Raw genomic sequence first — 13,380 nt, 5'->3', positions numbered from 1 at the left:
TATTTTAGCAAAGACAAACACTTGCAACAAACCGTTCATATAAGGTGTTTTACTAAACTAGGTGGCACAGTGGCATAGTATTTCTAACCCTAACGCAGCCATTCATGTTCCAAGAGCTTCTTCCAATTCATGATGCCAAGGGAGTCAGAGCCTGTCCATCACAGGGCACACATACAGACACACACACACACACACACACACACACACACACACACACACACACACACACACACACACACACACACACACACAAACACGGACACACACACACAGACATAAAGCAACCAACACAAATACAAACACACAGACACCAACATGGACACAAACACTGACACAAACACGGACACACACACTCACACAGACACCAACATGAACACTAATACACAAACACGGACACACACAGACATACACAGTCACATGGACATAAACACTCACACAAACACGGACACACACAGACATACACACTCACGTGGACATAAACACTCACACAGACACAAACACTCACACAGACACCAATACAGAGACAAACACGGACACACTCACACCAGAGCCAGTTTTCCTAGAACCCAGTTAACCCAGAAGCATGTCTTGCTGGACTGTGGGAGGAAATTGGAGCACCTGGAGGAAACCCATGCAGATATGGGGAGAGCACACTAACTCCACACAGACACAGACACAAACTCCACACAAACTCCACACACACACTCACACGGACACCAACACAGACACACACACTCACACAGACACCAACACAGACACTCACACAGACACAAAGATGGACACACACAGACACACACACTCACACAGACACAAACTCCACACAAACTCCACACACACACTCACACGGACACCAACACAGACACACACACTCACACAGACACCAACACAGACACTCACACAGACACAAAGATGGACACACACAGACAGACACACACACTCACACAGACACAAACATGGACACACACAAACACACACACTCACACAGACACAAACATGGACAGACACAATCACAAAGACACAAACATGGACACACACAGACACACACACTCACACAGACACAAACATGGACACACACAGACACACACACTCACACAGACACAAACATGGACACACACAGACACACACACTCACACAGACACAAACATGGACACACACAGACACACACACTCACACAGACACAAACATGGACACACACAGACACACACACTCACACAGACACAAACATGGACACACACAGACACACACACTCACACAGACACAAACATGGACACACACAGACACACACACTCACACAGACAGCATCCTGGGAGCTGAACCCAGAGCTGGAGCCCTGAGAGGCAGCAAAGCTGACCGCGGCACCACCACACCACCTTGATTAACAATCCACATGTATTGTAGCTTACAATTTTATTCCAGTCACTTCAAATACTGACTAACTTCTTGTCTAAAACATCCTGATATATTTTTATTGTTTAATCTATCTCAATAGTGACTCATTTACATCAGCAAATCAGTGATATTGAAGGGGAAAAGTAAATAAAAGAACAACTAAAATTGGTAAATGATAATCTGCTTTTTCTTAGACTAGAATGGATACAAAAAGATCACCTTTCTAAACATGGCTGATTGCCTCTGATCTGTAAAGGCTGGTTCATGCCACCTCTTTTCATGAGAATTATCTTCTGCAATACATGGTTGAATGTAAGATTCTCTTTCCATGGTTTTCTGCACACGGCACTGTCATTTGTGATGAATGTTCCTGGCACATCGAAAGACCCTGAAATAAACTCTACAGTATTTTCACATGGCACGTAAGTGCAGAGGGTGCTTGCTTCTTATTACTTTACCTAATTGCTTCCCCCAGAAAGGACCTCTGAAGGCTGACACCAGCTCCACAGTTAGATCCTCCCACGTCAGAAAATGACATGCAGGAGGCAAATCTGTATTTCCTCCAGGCTTCAGTAAATCCTATTCTAAGCTGATGGTACTTATATTGAAATTGAAATGATATCATAGCTAAAATAAAAAATAGCAGCTGCACTTCTAGTCTGACAGGATTCACTGTCTGGAACCAAATCAGCATGCCTACAGTCTTTGGGACTCCAGAAACACAGCAGTAACATCATGACATCCAGCCAGCAAGTGTCCTACCCCTCTCCTGTTTTCACATGCACCCAAGAGCACTCCAGGCTGTGCCCCTGGAAGCAGCCTTCCCGGGATGAGCAACAAGGTCCTATCAGTTTCACCTATGAAAACCCATTGTCACAAATTTTAGATAAGAAAATACAGAGACTACTCTGTTTGACAAAGAAAGGTGTTCTGTATTGCATCTCCATCCATAGAGTGATGTATTTTTTTTTATCTTGGCTTCAGCAGACATATAGCATGTAAATGCATTCTGTAGCTTACAGTACAGTTGTAAGTAAATCATGCATAACCTATTTCTGAAAGCATTCATCACTCAAGCAGAAACAGGAGGTTTAAAAAATCTTCTTTCTGGAAGTCCCATTTTAACAACACTGCTGTGCCTGCGGAAACTGTACATGGCATGGTTACATTAGCGTTTCTTGTGTGGAACAACTCTTTTAAATATCAAAGGCACATTATTGAAATTGTTCCTTAACCTTTAGATTACTGACTTTATCTTAGCTAGCAAAACCACCTGGATGGTAAATTTTAGATTTTTAAATATTTTTTGTCTTTTAAGAAGTGAGCTTTTGCATTCATTATTAAATAACCTTAAATTCCAACACTCATATTTGAATTCGTTAACATTAACATATTGTAGGTTACTGCAGCTGACAGCAGTGCTGGCTATGTATTCTTAAAATGCTTCAAATTGAAATTCTGGCCCTATAATTATAACCTGGATAAAAATCAAATTAAATCTGCCCTTTTAAGATCTGTATTCTAAAGTACTACTTCTTACATACAGTATAAATAACATAATATATGTTTTCTTCAAAGAAAAGTTAGAACAAGATATACATATATTAGCTACAGTATTTTGAAAATGTGAATTAGTATGATTTTTCGCAATTAGTCACAATAAGTCTCTAAATACATTTATAATGTGGCTGTTCTTCCCTGAAGTACAATTCATTTATTTTGAACACGTTGTCATTAATTCTCTTAAAATGTGATATTAGTCACATTTATTAGTTTCCTGCAAGTCTTGTGTTCAGACTGTCAAGTCAACTGTTTCATAATTCTTTGAATCCATGAAAAGTTATGAGCAAGACATTGATTTGGGACTGGGGCAAATTGCAGATGAGAGTGAGACTGAAACTAGTGCCACCAGTCCAGTTCACATGCTTGAAGTTCATTCATTTATGATCACAGGTGAACTGTGACACAAAAGTCAAGTTTCATAAGTGTTTCCTGCTGGATAACCATAAGTTACAAGAAAGGGAAAGCTTTGTTGCTCGTCTGAAACACCCCTCAACCTTCCTTCAAGCAAGCCAGAGGCAAAGCTACAGACTTCAATATGTACACGTCAGGTTTTGCTCTCTTTTCATTTCTCTATAAAATTGCTTTTTGGGAAAAAAAACCAAGCCATTCTCACCTTCTGAGATTTTTAAAAGAAACTGTATGCAGCATTTTTCTCCTGCGCTGAAGAATTATTCCCAGGTCTTGTATTTCTTAAGCAACTAAAATGATCTATGATTCCAGGACACATGTGCCTGAGGTGCTGAACAGACTTTCTGCCTGGATATAATATTTTGGGTCTCTGTAACATTAACCTTTCTTAGCCATCTCACTGCTCCCTCACTGCACCTTCACTTCTCCCCCACTGCACTTTCACTGCACCCTCACTGTTCCCTCACTGCACCTTCACTGCTCCCCCACTGCACTTTCACTGCACCCTCACTGTTCCCTCACTGCACCTTCACTGCTCCCCCACTGCACCTTCGCTGCACCTTCGCTGCACCCTCACAGCACCTTCACTGCTCCCCCACTGTTCCCTCACAACACCCTCACTGCGCCTTCACTGCGCCTTCACTGCTCCCCCACTGTTCCCTCACTGTTCCCTCACTGCACCTTCACTGCACCCTCGCTGCACCCTCACAGCACTTTCACTGCACCCTCACTGTTCCCTCACTGCACCTTCACTGCTCCCCCACTGCACTTTCACTGCACCCTCACTGTTCCCTCACTGCACCTTCACTTCTCCCCCACAGCACCTTCACTGCTCCCCCACTGTTCCCTCACAACACCCTCACTGCGCCTTCACTGCGCCTTCACTGCTCCCCCACTGTTCCCTCACTGTTCCCTCACTGCACCTTCGCTGCACCCTCGCTGCACCCTCACAGCACTTTCACTGCACCCTCACTGTTCCCTCACTGCACCTTCACTGCTCCCCCACTGCACTTTCACTGCACCCTCACTGTTCCCTCACTGCACCTTCACTGCTCCCCCACTGCACCCTCGCTGCACCCTCGCTGCACCCTCACAGCACTTTCACTGCACCCTCACTGTTCCCTCACTGCACCTTCACTGCTCCCCCACTGTTCCCTCACAACACCCTCACTGCGCCTTCACTGCGTCTTCACTGCTCCCCCACTGTTCCCTCACAGCACCTTCACTGCTCCCCCACTGTTCCCTCACAACACCCTCACTGCGCCTTCACTGCGCCTTCACTGCTCCCCCACTGTTCCCTCACTGTTCCCTCACTGCACCTTCACTGCACCCTCGCTGCACCCTCGCTGCACCCTCACAGCACCTTCACTGCTCCCCCACTGTTCCCTCACAACACCCTCACTGCGCCTTCACTGCACCCTCGCTGCTCCCCCACTGTTCCCTCACTGTTCCCTCACTGCACCTTCGCTGCACCCTCACTGCACCCTCACAGCACCTTCACTGCTCCCCCACTGTTCCCTCACTGTTCCCTCACTGCACCCTCACTGTTCCCTCACTGCACCCTCACAGCACCTTCACTGCTCCCCCACTGTTCCCTCACAACACCCTCACTGCGCCTTCACTGCGCCTTCACTGCTCCCCCACTGTTCCCTCACTGCACCCTCACTGCACCTTCGCTGCACCCTCGCTGCACCCTCACAGCACCTTCACTGCTCCCCCACTGTTCCCTCACAACACCCTCACTGCGCCTTCACTGCTCCCCCACTGTTCCCTCACTGCACCCTCACTGTTCCCTCACTGCACCTTCACTGCACCCTCACTGCTACCTCACTGTTCCCTCACTGCTCCCCCACTGCACCCTCACTGTTCCCTCACTGCACCTTCACTGCCCCCTCTCTGCACCCTCACTGCTACCTCACTGTTCCCTCACTGCTCCCCCACTGCACCCTCACTGTTCCCTTACTGCTCCCCCACTGCACCCTCGCTGCACCCTCACTGCTACCTCACTGTTCCCTCACTGCTCCCCCACTGCACCCTCACTGTTCCCTTACTGCTCCCCCACTGCACCCTCGCTGCACCCTTGCTGCACCCTCACAGCACCTTCACTGCACCCTCACTGTTCCCTCACTGCTCCTTTACTGCTCTCTCACTGTTCCCTCACTGCTCCCCCACTGCACCCTCACTGTTCCCTTACTGCACCCTTGCTGCACCTTCACTGCACCCTCACTGTTCCCTCACTGCTCCTTTACTGCTCTCTCACTGCACCCTCACTGCACCTTTCCTCTCTCCACATGTCCCCATGCTGGTTCATGAAACGAGAAAGAGAGAGACTATGAGTCAGTCCACAATCTGTCATCTCCAAAAAACGGCAGAAATGTATTCTGAATTTGAAGAAGGGTGATTATTATTTATAATAAATAAGCAGAAAAACAAAAATAAACATACGGTAAGTGCATACACCTGTCCCATGAAACATCACAAGGACATCACAATAATAAAAGAAAAGCATAACTCTTCGGGTATATAATTTCACTGTAGCACGTACTGTATATTCAGTTTCCTTACCACTTGAATAAAAGATAAGGTTTTGTTTAAGAGTTTGAGGTGCTAGATTTACCACAATCACTGCTTTAGGAGAAATATTTCAGATCTCAGTGCAGGGTCTTATTAAACAAAGTGTGTCTCTAATAGATACACACTATTAGCTACACAGAACACACTTTTGCTGTATTTATCATCTACAGCTTTTCTTCCTGATTTTTTCTGTAATCTTGTTTTCAGAATCAAACCTAACCAGCATACTGAGGGTAATTTTACTAGTGTTTTCAATCTGTAATGCAGGAAAGCATCGCAGCTCCAAGGCTTCAGTCCCTGATTTCTAATTAAGTTTCACACTGAATCTGTGTTACTACCCTCAGGAAAAATACTCTTTGCTTTGAGATGAGGACCAAAACCTGATTTGAAAATTTCCCAGCCATGAGTTTTAGTTTCATCATAAGCTGTGTAAAACAATTCCTGACAGAGATGGAGTTCTGGAAACATCATGTATAAGGTGTTCTGGTCTTTGTAGCTTGGCACATCTTGCACTTACAGACACAGTCTGTAAATTATCGCTCTGTTAATATACTGTACCATCTGCTGTGCCTTCCATCTACCTGTCCTCTTCATCAGCAATTTACACTTATGTGTGAAAGGCAAAACTCAATTCTGAAGATTTTATGAAAATGAATGTTCTTGTATGAATAATCCTTTAACAGCCAAATACATTCAAATGAAATTCAACTCCCTAGCAATTTTTTTTTATTTTCTTACCTGTTTACATTGGCAATGGTTTTTATATACTGCAATAAAAATGGAAATTGTCTGTGTGTGCACTGATGTTATTATGGTACAGGCTGCTGGAAAGGAATATTTGAACTACTTTTGACTAACAGACCTTAGTCATACCCTTTGAAGAAGCATTTAAAAAGACTGAATGGTTTGCTCAGACCTCATAACCATGTGGTCTCAGCATTAAACTATCAAAGTCCCTTCCCTTGTAATCAGACCTTATTTCATACTTTGATTTAAAGAGGTAACGTGCTTATGGGTTGATTCATCAAACCAAGATAGTTCTTTCCTTTCCTATTGGTAGATTTAAATTTATATTTCAATGCATTGAAGTATTTGACATTTAATTTAGTGCCCTTTTATAAAAGGAAAGCCTTCACTTTTCTTTTAATTCATTCTAAATGTATATTTGCCTGTATTATTATATTTGCCTGATATTTCCTATTCTTCTGTAGTGACCTGATGAATACTGTACACACTTAGGATATTTTCCTTTCTTTCAGAAAATGATATAAAAGATATCAGCTATGTCTGTTGACTTCAATAGTGATAATGAGGACCAATGGAAATGTGTGCAAGTGTTTGGGAAAACATATTCAACTGCAATTAAGCGGATCAAGATATTATAGTATGATAAACAAAATAATATTTAAGCCATTGCTACACGCAAAGTGTGTAAATGCAAAGCTCAATTACAAGAATAAAGAAGTTCTGATGCCAGAATTAACCATATTTCTGCATAACACGGCAATGAAAGATTTAACTGATCCCTACAAAAACTACCGATTTACCATAGGAAATAACATAGGAAAGTGACTTTTAGGGAAAATGACTTCATCCCCATAGGATGCAGACGTTCAGAAGTTCTTAAAGTTGTCTATTAGAATTAAAGATAAGCAAGTGATTTACAGTATAACAGTTTTTGAACAGGTTTTAATTGCCCGAAGTGAAAAACGTTTGAATTTGCTGTAATATTCCATTGTGCGTGCATCATTCAAAGTACAATCAGCTCTTGGAAAAAACAATCAAAACTCAATGAATTAAATTTCAAAAAGGACATTTGAGATGGAGCCACAAAAAGAGATAAAACCGTGTACTCACTGTGTTTCAGTAACAAAGGTAAAAACAACACAATTATGAGACAAGTAGGTAAAACTTACAAACAAATATCTAAAAAGTTAATCACACTGCAAATGTTGAACTGATGTTTGTCAGAATGAGGGCATTATAATATCCGTATCTGCTGATGGTGGCCTTAACTAGATACAATTCTTCAAACACCAGGCAGAACAAGCTAATCTCATAGCTCATTAAACAATAGAGAGGCATACATCTCTCAGGGGAAAATACTGATCAAAACAAATTCTCTGTTAGAAACTATAAGCACTCAGGCTCTTTAAAACTTTGGAGGAGCTCTCACAAAGCTGTTGCAACACTCTTTGTATCCTACTTCACAAGTGCATTTTCTTTGTATTTCACATACAAAATTCTGAAAAGATTAAAACAAAATAAACAAAATTTGAAAGAACATACCAAAGCCAAAGAAAATATAAAAGTATTCCAGAAACCTGTTTATTTTGGATAAAAAGCATGGTAATTTGGAACCTAGGGTACAAAGCAGAGCTACATTTCGGCATCTTGGACAGAAAACCAGTCCATCAGAGGAGTGTTTAGAGACACCTGTTAACCTAGACAGCCTTCGAAAGGAGGGAAGGAACCAAATAACACCTAAGCTCATTTTCAAACTCTTACTGTATACAGGCATTTTCTTGAGTACCACTTCTTTTCTTCTACTGAGACAGTTACAGACAATGCGAGAGCCTTGAAAGCAACTTCAGTTTTCATTCACTGCTCAGACTATTCATGCCATACCAGCAGAAGGCTCAGGCTTCACAGAAAACGCCAGAGCAGAGCAGTGACCGAGCTGGGAGACCGCACTGCCGGCACCCCTTGTCACGCTCGCTTCTTCCAGAGCATCTGAAAAACGTTTGATCCAGTGGAGAATGTAGAATTGTCTTTTCTTTTCATGTTTTTTTTATTCAGACCCTCATTGTGAGAGTTTTTATTTCATCATATAACAAAGAAAATATAACCCCATTCTCATTCTTGTAATTTTTTTAACTAGACCATATGATTTACCATTTTATTAATATTTATTGAAAACTAGATGTTCCTTGCTTTTTGGTAGTGAGCAGTTTATTTTTTTAGTTTCCAAGATAAATCAGAATAATCCAAACTCATAGTTACAGTCTGCATGTATCTCAAGATGGAACAAGATGTTTATTAGTTCTTAGGCGTCTGTCTCTAGGCAAGAGTAGTATTGTTTCTTAAATGGCAGTGGTCTAGTTTCTAACACAGAGTTTTACATTCTTACATGGAAGACTATTATATTTAATGGAAATATAATATATACAGGTATATAGCCTTATCACAATTCATGTAATAAACCTACAGCAGTAACTAAAATATTTCTAATTTAATTTGCTGCACAGTTTCCCATAGTAACCTATGGATCCTCCTGTGTAATATTTAATACGGTTCCCCTCTAAGATCCATGTCTTCCTTACATAGGTTGCAAACGAGAGGCCATTGGGCCCATCTAGCCCACTTGGTAGTTAGTAACTAAATGACGCATGAGTCTCATCCAGCTGTTTCTGAAAAGAAACCAGGCTATCAGCTCCAACACAATAGCTGGTATCTTGTTCCACAGTCCTGTTTGAGTAAAGAAGTGCTCCAGTTCTCAGTTGTGAATGAAATTTCCTTAGAGTTTCCACTTGTGTCTTGTGGTTTGTGTTGAAGTTGTCAGGGCCTTTGAGGATTTTGAATACTTGTATCAGGTCCATTCATAATTGTCTCTGTTCAGGAATAAAAAAGTTCAGTATCTGGTTGCTCTTCTCTGGACTTAGTGGAGTAGCAATATTTAATCTTCTATTTTGGTACCATCTGCAAACTTGACTAGTATACTTGACTGGTATGGTGACTAAAAAGGCTATGGCTAAACACATTTAGGTGTTTATGATAATTTTATCATCAGATATCATCAGTGCCCTGATCATCAAACCCTTGTGTGACCACACTTATACAGTGGATAGGGGCATTTTTATCCTGGAAGACACTCCTCCTGGCGGGAACATAAGATCACTTTATTGGCCATGTACAATTTCTTGAATTTGTCTTTTGGCATACACCAGCTTGCTCTCCATAAGACACACACACAGACAGGGAGAGAAGTTGGGGGTCAGCCATTTATACGGCGCCTCTGGAGCAGTTGGGGTTCAGGGCCTTGCTCAGGGGCCCAACGGAGTAGGATTCCTCTGCCTGCTACAGGATAGGAACTGGCAACCTTCCAGCCACAGGTGCAGGTCCTTAGACACAGAGCCACTGCTTTTAGCTTGTGGACCCCAGACAGTAGTTCCAGATCAGCCATTCCTCTCATCCTTTCATCAGCAACAGTGAGTCTTCAAGAAGACTATTCCTTTAGAAAGCTCAGCCACTTTAAACTTGATATTTGTACATAAATCAATAAATTTAATGTAAATTATGACTTTCTTATAGTTTGTTGGATGTGAATACCTTTGGTGACTGCTTCCTCAAAACTCCTGAGTTGTCAGTTCAATTCCCTTGTTCAGTTCCTGAGTTCCTCACTCGGTTTCTGGCTGAGGTGTCTTCTCCAGGGAGATGGGTTCTCTCCAAGGGGCTATAGAATCCATCTTTGCAGACCCTTGATTATGAAACTGTAAGAGTGCAGTAGGCACTTCTTGTCGATCAAACACTCCATAGAAAACTGTGGGGAATGACCTGCTGTCCTCAATCATCTAACCAGTTAGGAGAAGACAGTTTCTAAATCATGAAGCAGAATTGTCTGGAGTCAGTTCACATCTGCTGTCCCAGAAGACAGCAGAACCTCTGTTATGTGACTGTAAGGAAGGAATCATCCAGCCAGCCAAGAAACTGTATGGTTTCTGTGTGAGTTTTGAACATGTCAGTTTTGAGGAGGGTATCAGAGAGGGGCTCTGTTTTTGGAGCCGGTAAATAGCATAGCTGTCTGGCTGTGCTAATTGAGAAGGATCATGTACTGTATTTGATAGACTTTTTAATTCATTATCTAGTTCAAATAACTTTGCATTTATTTTCTCACTCTTTTCCCAGATATAGACACACAGACCTTTTCTGTAAAAAAAATACACATTTGTTACACCCAGTAATACGTATTGTTACAAATAGGGGTTATGAAAATAATAGATATCAAAATCAGGCCTAGCGGTTTCACCAATAATTAAATTAAACAGTGTTACCCTCTAAACTGTAAAGATGTTACTAAGAATATACCCGAGTGGTTGATATAATCAGAGGCACCTGAGAGCAATACTTCAGGCATACAGGTTTAAACAATTATTTATTAATAATGACATTTCACATACTAAACAACACTCAACATAAACATAAAACATACAAGTTATCTACACTATTTACAAACTTACAGACATGGTATCCTAAAGGCCTATGCCCTGACCAACTTCAAAACCCCAGACAGGGGTTAACAAGGTTCAAAAACTTGACTAGAATCTGTGTTTTACAGACAATCTGGACGAGGATCTTCTCTCCTCTTCGCTCCTTTCTCTCTCTGCCCCTTCGTTTCTCTTCTCTGTCTTTGTCATTTCTTTCTCCTCCCTCTGTCTCTTTTTCCCTCTGTCTTTTCTGCGTCCTACTTTTTATGCCGTGTTCCTGGACTGTTGATGAAACTTAATCATTACCCAGAAATGAATTTGCCAAGGTGAACTATGGGATTCCTTTGAATGATGTGTCTCACACCCAGCACAACTAAATAAACACCTTAGTGTCTTTTTTTAAACTCCCAGAGAACCATAAATGTTGACACAAGCCAGGTGTTAATTATTGTCAGTAGATTCTCAAGTTATTTCAATAGTTGCTCCCACTAATCATATCAATTACATTAATACTAATAGAATGAAAATAAAATTGAGATTTTGTTAACTTTTCATTCATTAAGATACCATAGTTGAGCAATGAAATACTGTCTCAGAGAGACTCTTTCATCTGTGGTTCATTGATGATATTTGTGTGTGGGTTTGAGTTTTGTTTGGAAAGAACAATAACATTTCTTACAGTATTGCAGAAGTAAATTAACTGCAAAGATTATATGACAACATATCCATACATCTTAAATATTGCAACTCTTACTGTTGCCAAAATAATACCAAAGTAAAACATGGATATAACATTGTGAAGATCCTGGTGTTACGTGCTCATAGTGCATGAAATGAGAATGTCACTGTAAAAGGTAACTATGGGTGTTTCTAAGGATGAGTTGGTAGAAATTAATAAGAATTTCATGTGTACTGTATGTCAGAAGACGTTTGTAAAATTGCTGAGCAGGAAACAAAAATGAGGAAACAGCTTGAAGTGCAACTACTGAAAAAATACAATGAAAAGAAGGACGGAGTAATGTTGGCTGCTAAGAACTGAATGGAGAAGATTGCGAAATACATTACACCATCAATGGATTGAAACTATTGAAAACTTAACCCTAACCAGACAATTACACCTGAACACTGTCTAAGGAGTAGGATGGATCTAAAGCACAGGAAAGCAAACTAAATACACTCCAGAAGAGTGGCCGACGTCTGTTTCAAAAAAGGGCTAAACATTAAGAGGAACTAAATTTTGACATGTACGATCTGCCCTAAAAGGTCAAGAAGGCAAAGCCAGCCATGAATAATAACAGTGGCAAGTTGCAAGATGAAGATTCATACAAGAAAACAAAGGAACCTCAAATCACTGAGGTGTATATCAGCAAGCATAAGTAAGATAAATGCTCACGTTACCGAATATACAGTACCTTTCTCAAAAGCTTTTTTGAGGCTTGTTAAGCCTTCGGAAACATGTTAAGATGAATGTGAATCTTAAAGAGGCAAACACATATGCTACTAAAGCTTATGTAGAGTTAAAAAAGTTCCTGTGTTGAATTAAAACATAAATACTGAACTAATGAGACATATTGCTGTATAAATAATGGGCAAATATCCCTATTTTAGCACTATACTCAGTGTGATATATACAGTAGAAAAAATGAAAGCTATTGTATTAATTGTTCATGGTATAAATTGTGGATTGACAGACTATGTTCTAACCAACAATAGAACTAAGAAATTAAAGCAAAAGTATCTACTGATAAAGTCTACAGATACTTTAGTAATTATCAGGGATTTAATTTTCATTCATGATGATGAATTTACACATATAGATATTAGATAATATTCATGAAAAGTCTGACAAATTAAAAGTCCAAAACTAATCATGCAGAGTATAATTCAGGTGGTTTTCAGTGTAATTCCCCTGAAGGTTTTCATAAATAATCTTTACATCTAACTATTAAACTAAGAATAAATTTAATAAAAATGTGTGTATGAGGGGTCTCTTCAGTCTCAAGAAAATCAAAAGGGATGTGAACCAATTTTACAAATCAATTTCTAGAGACAGCTTTTTCAGAGACACAACTAGACAGAGGCAGGAATAATGATGTTGAGCTGAAAGGTTACAAAATGAACTATATACAAGGTAGAAAAACGTGGCAGTGTTGCTTTGTCTGTGGATAGAACTATTAATTGCAAATTCTAACATACGAAAAAGTGTGACAAGTGTGACTTGAATACTTAACTGTGGAAATAA

General features: G+C 40.8%; 1 protein-coding gene across 4 annotated transcripts in view; it reads right to left on the bottom strand.

Moving 5' to 3' along the window:
* Nucleotides 1-13,380, bottom strand: part of fam184ab (family with sequence similarity 184 member Ab) — a 142,277-nt gene that overhangs the window by 28,951 nt on the left and 99,946 nt on the right. The gene's annotated exons all lie outside the window — the stretch shown is intronic.

The sequence above is a fragment of the Lepisosteus platostomus genome, chromosome 3, assembly GCF_059453375.1.
Source record: "Lepisosteus platostomus isolate fLepPlt1 chromosome 3, fLepPlt1.hap1, whole genome shotgun sequence".
Lineage (NCBI taxonomy): Eukaryota > Metazoa > Chordata > Actinopteri > Semionotiformes > Lepisosteidae > Lepisosteus > Lepisosteus platostomus.
Note: the sequence above shows the minus strand (reverse complement) of the source record. Positions and strands in the feature narration are given on the sequence as shown.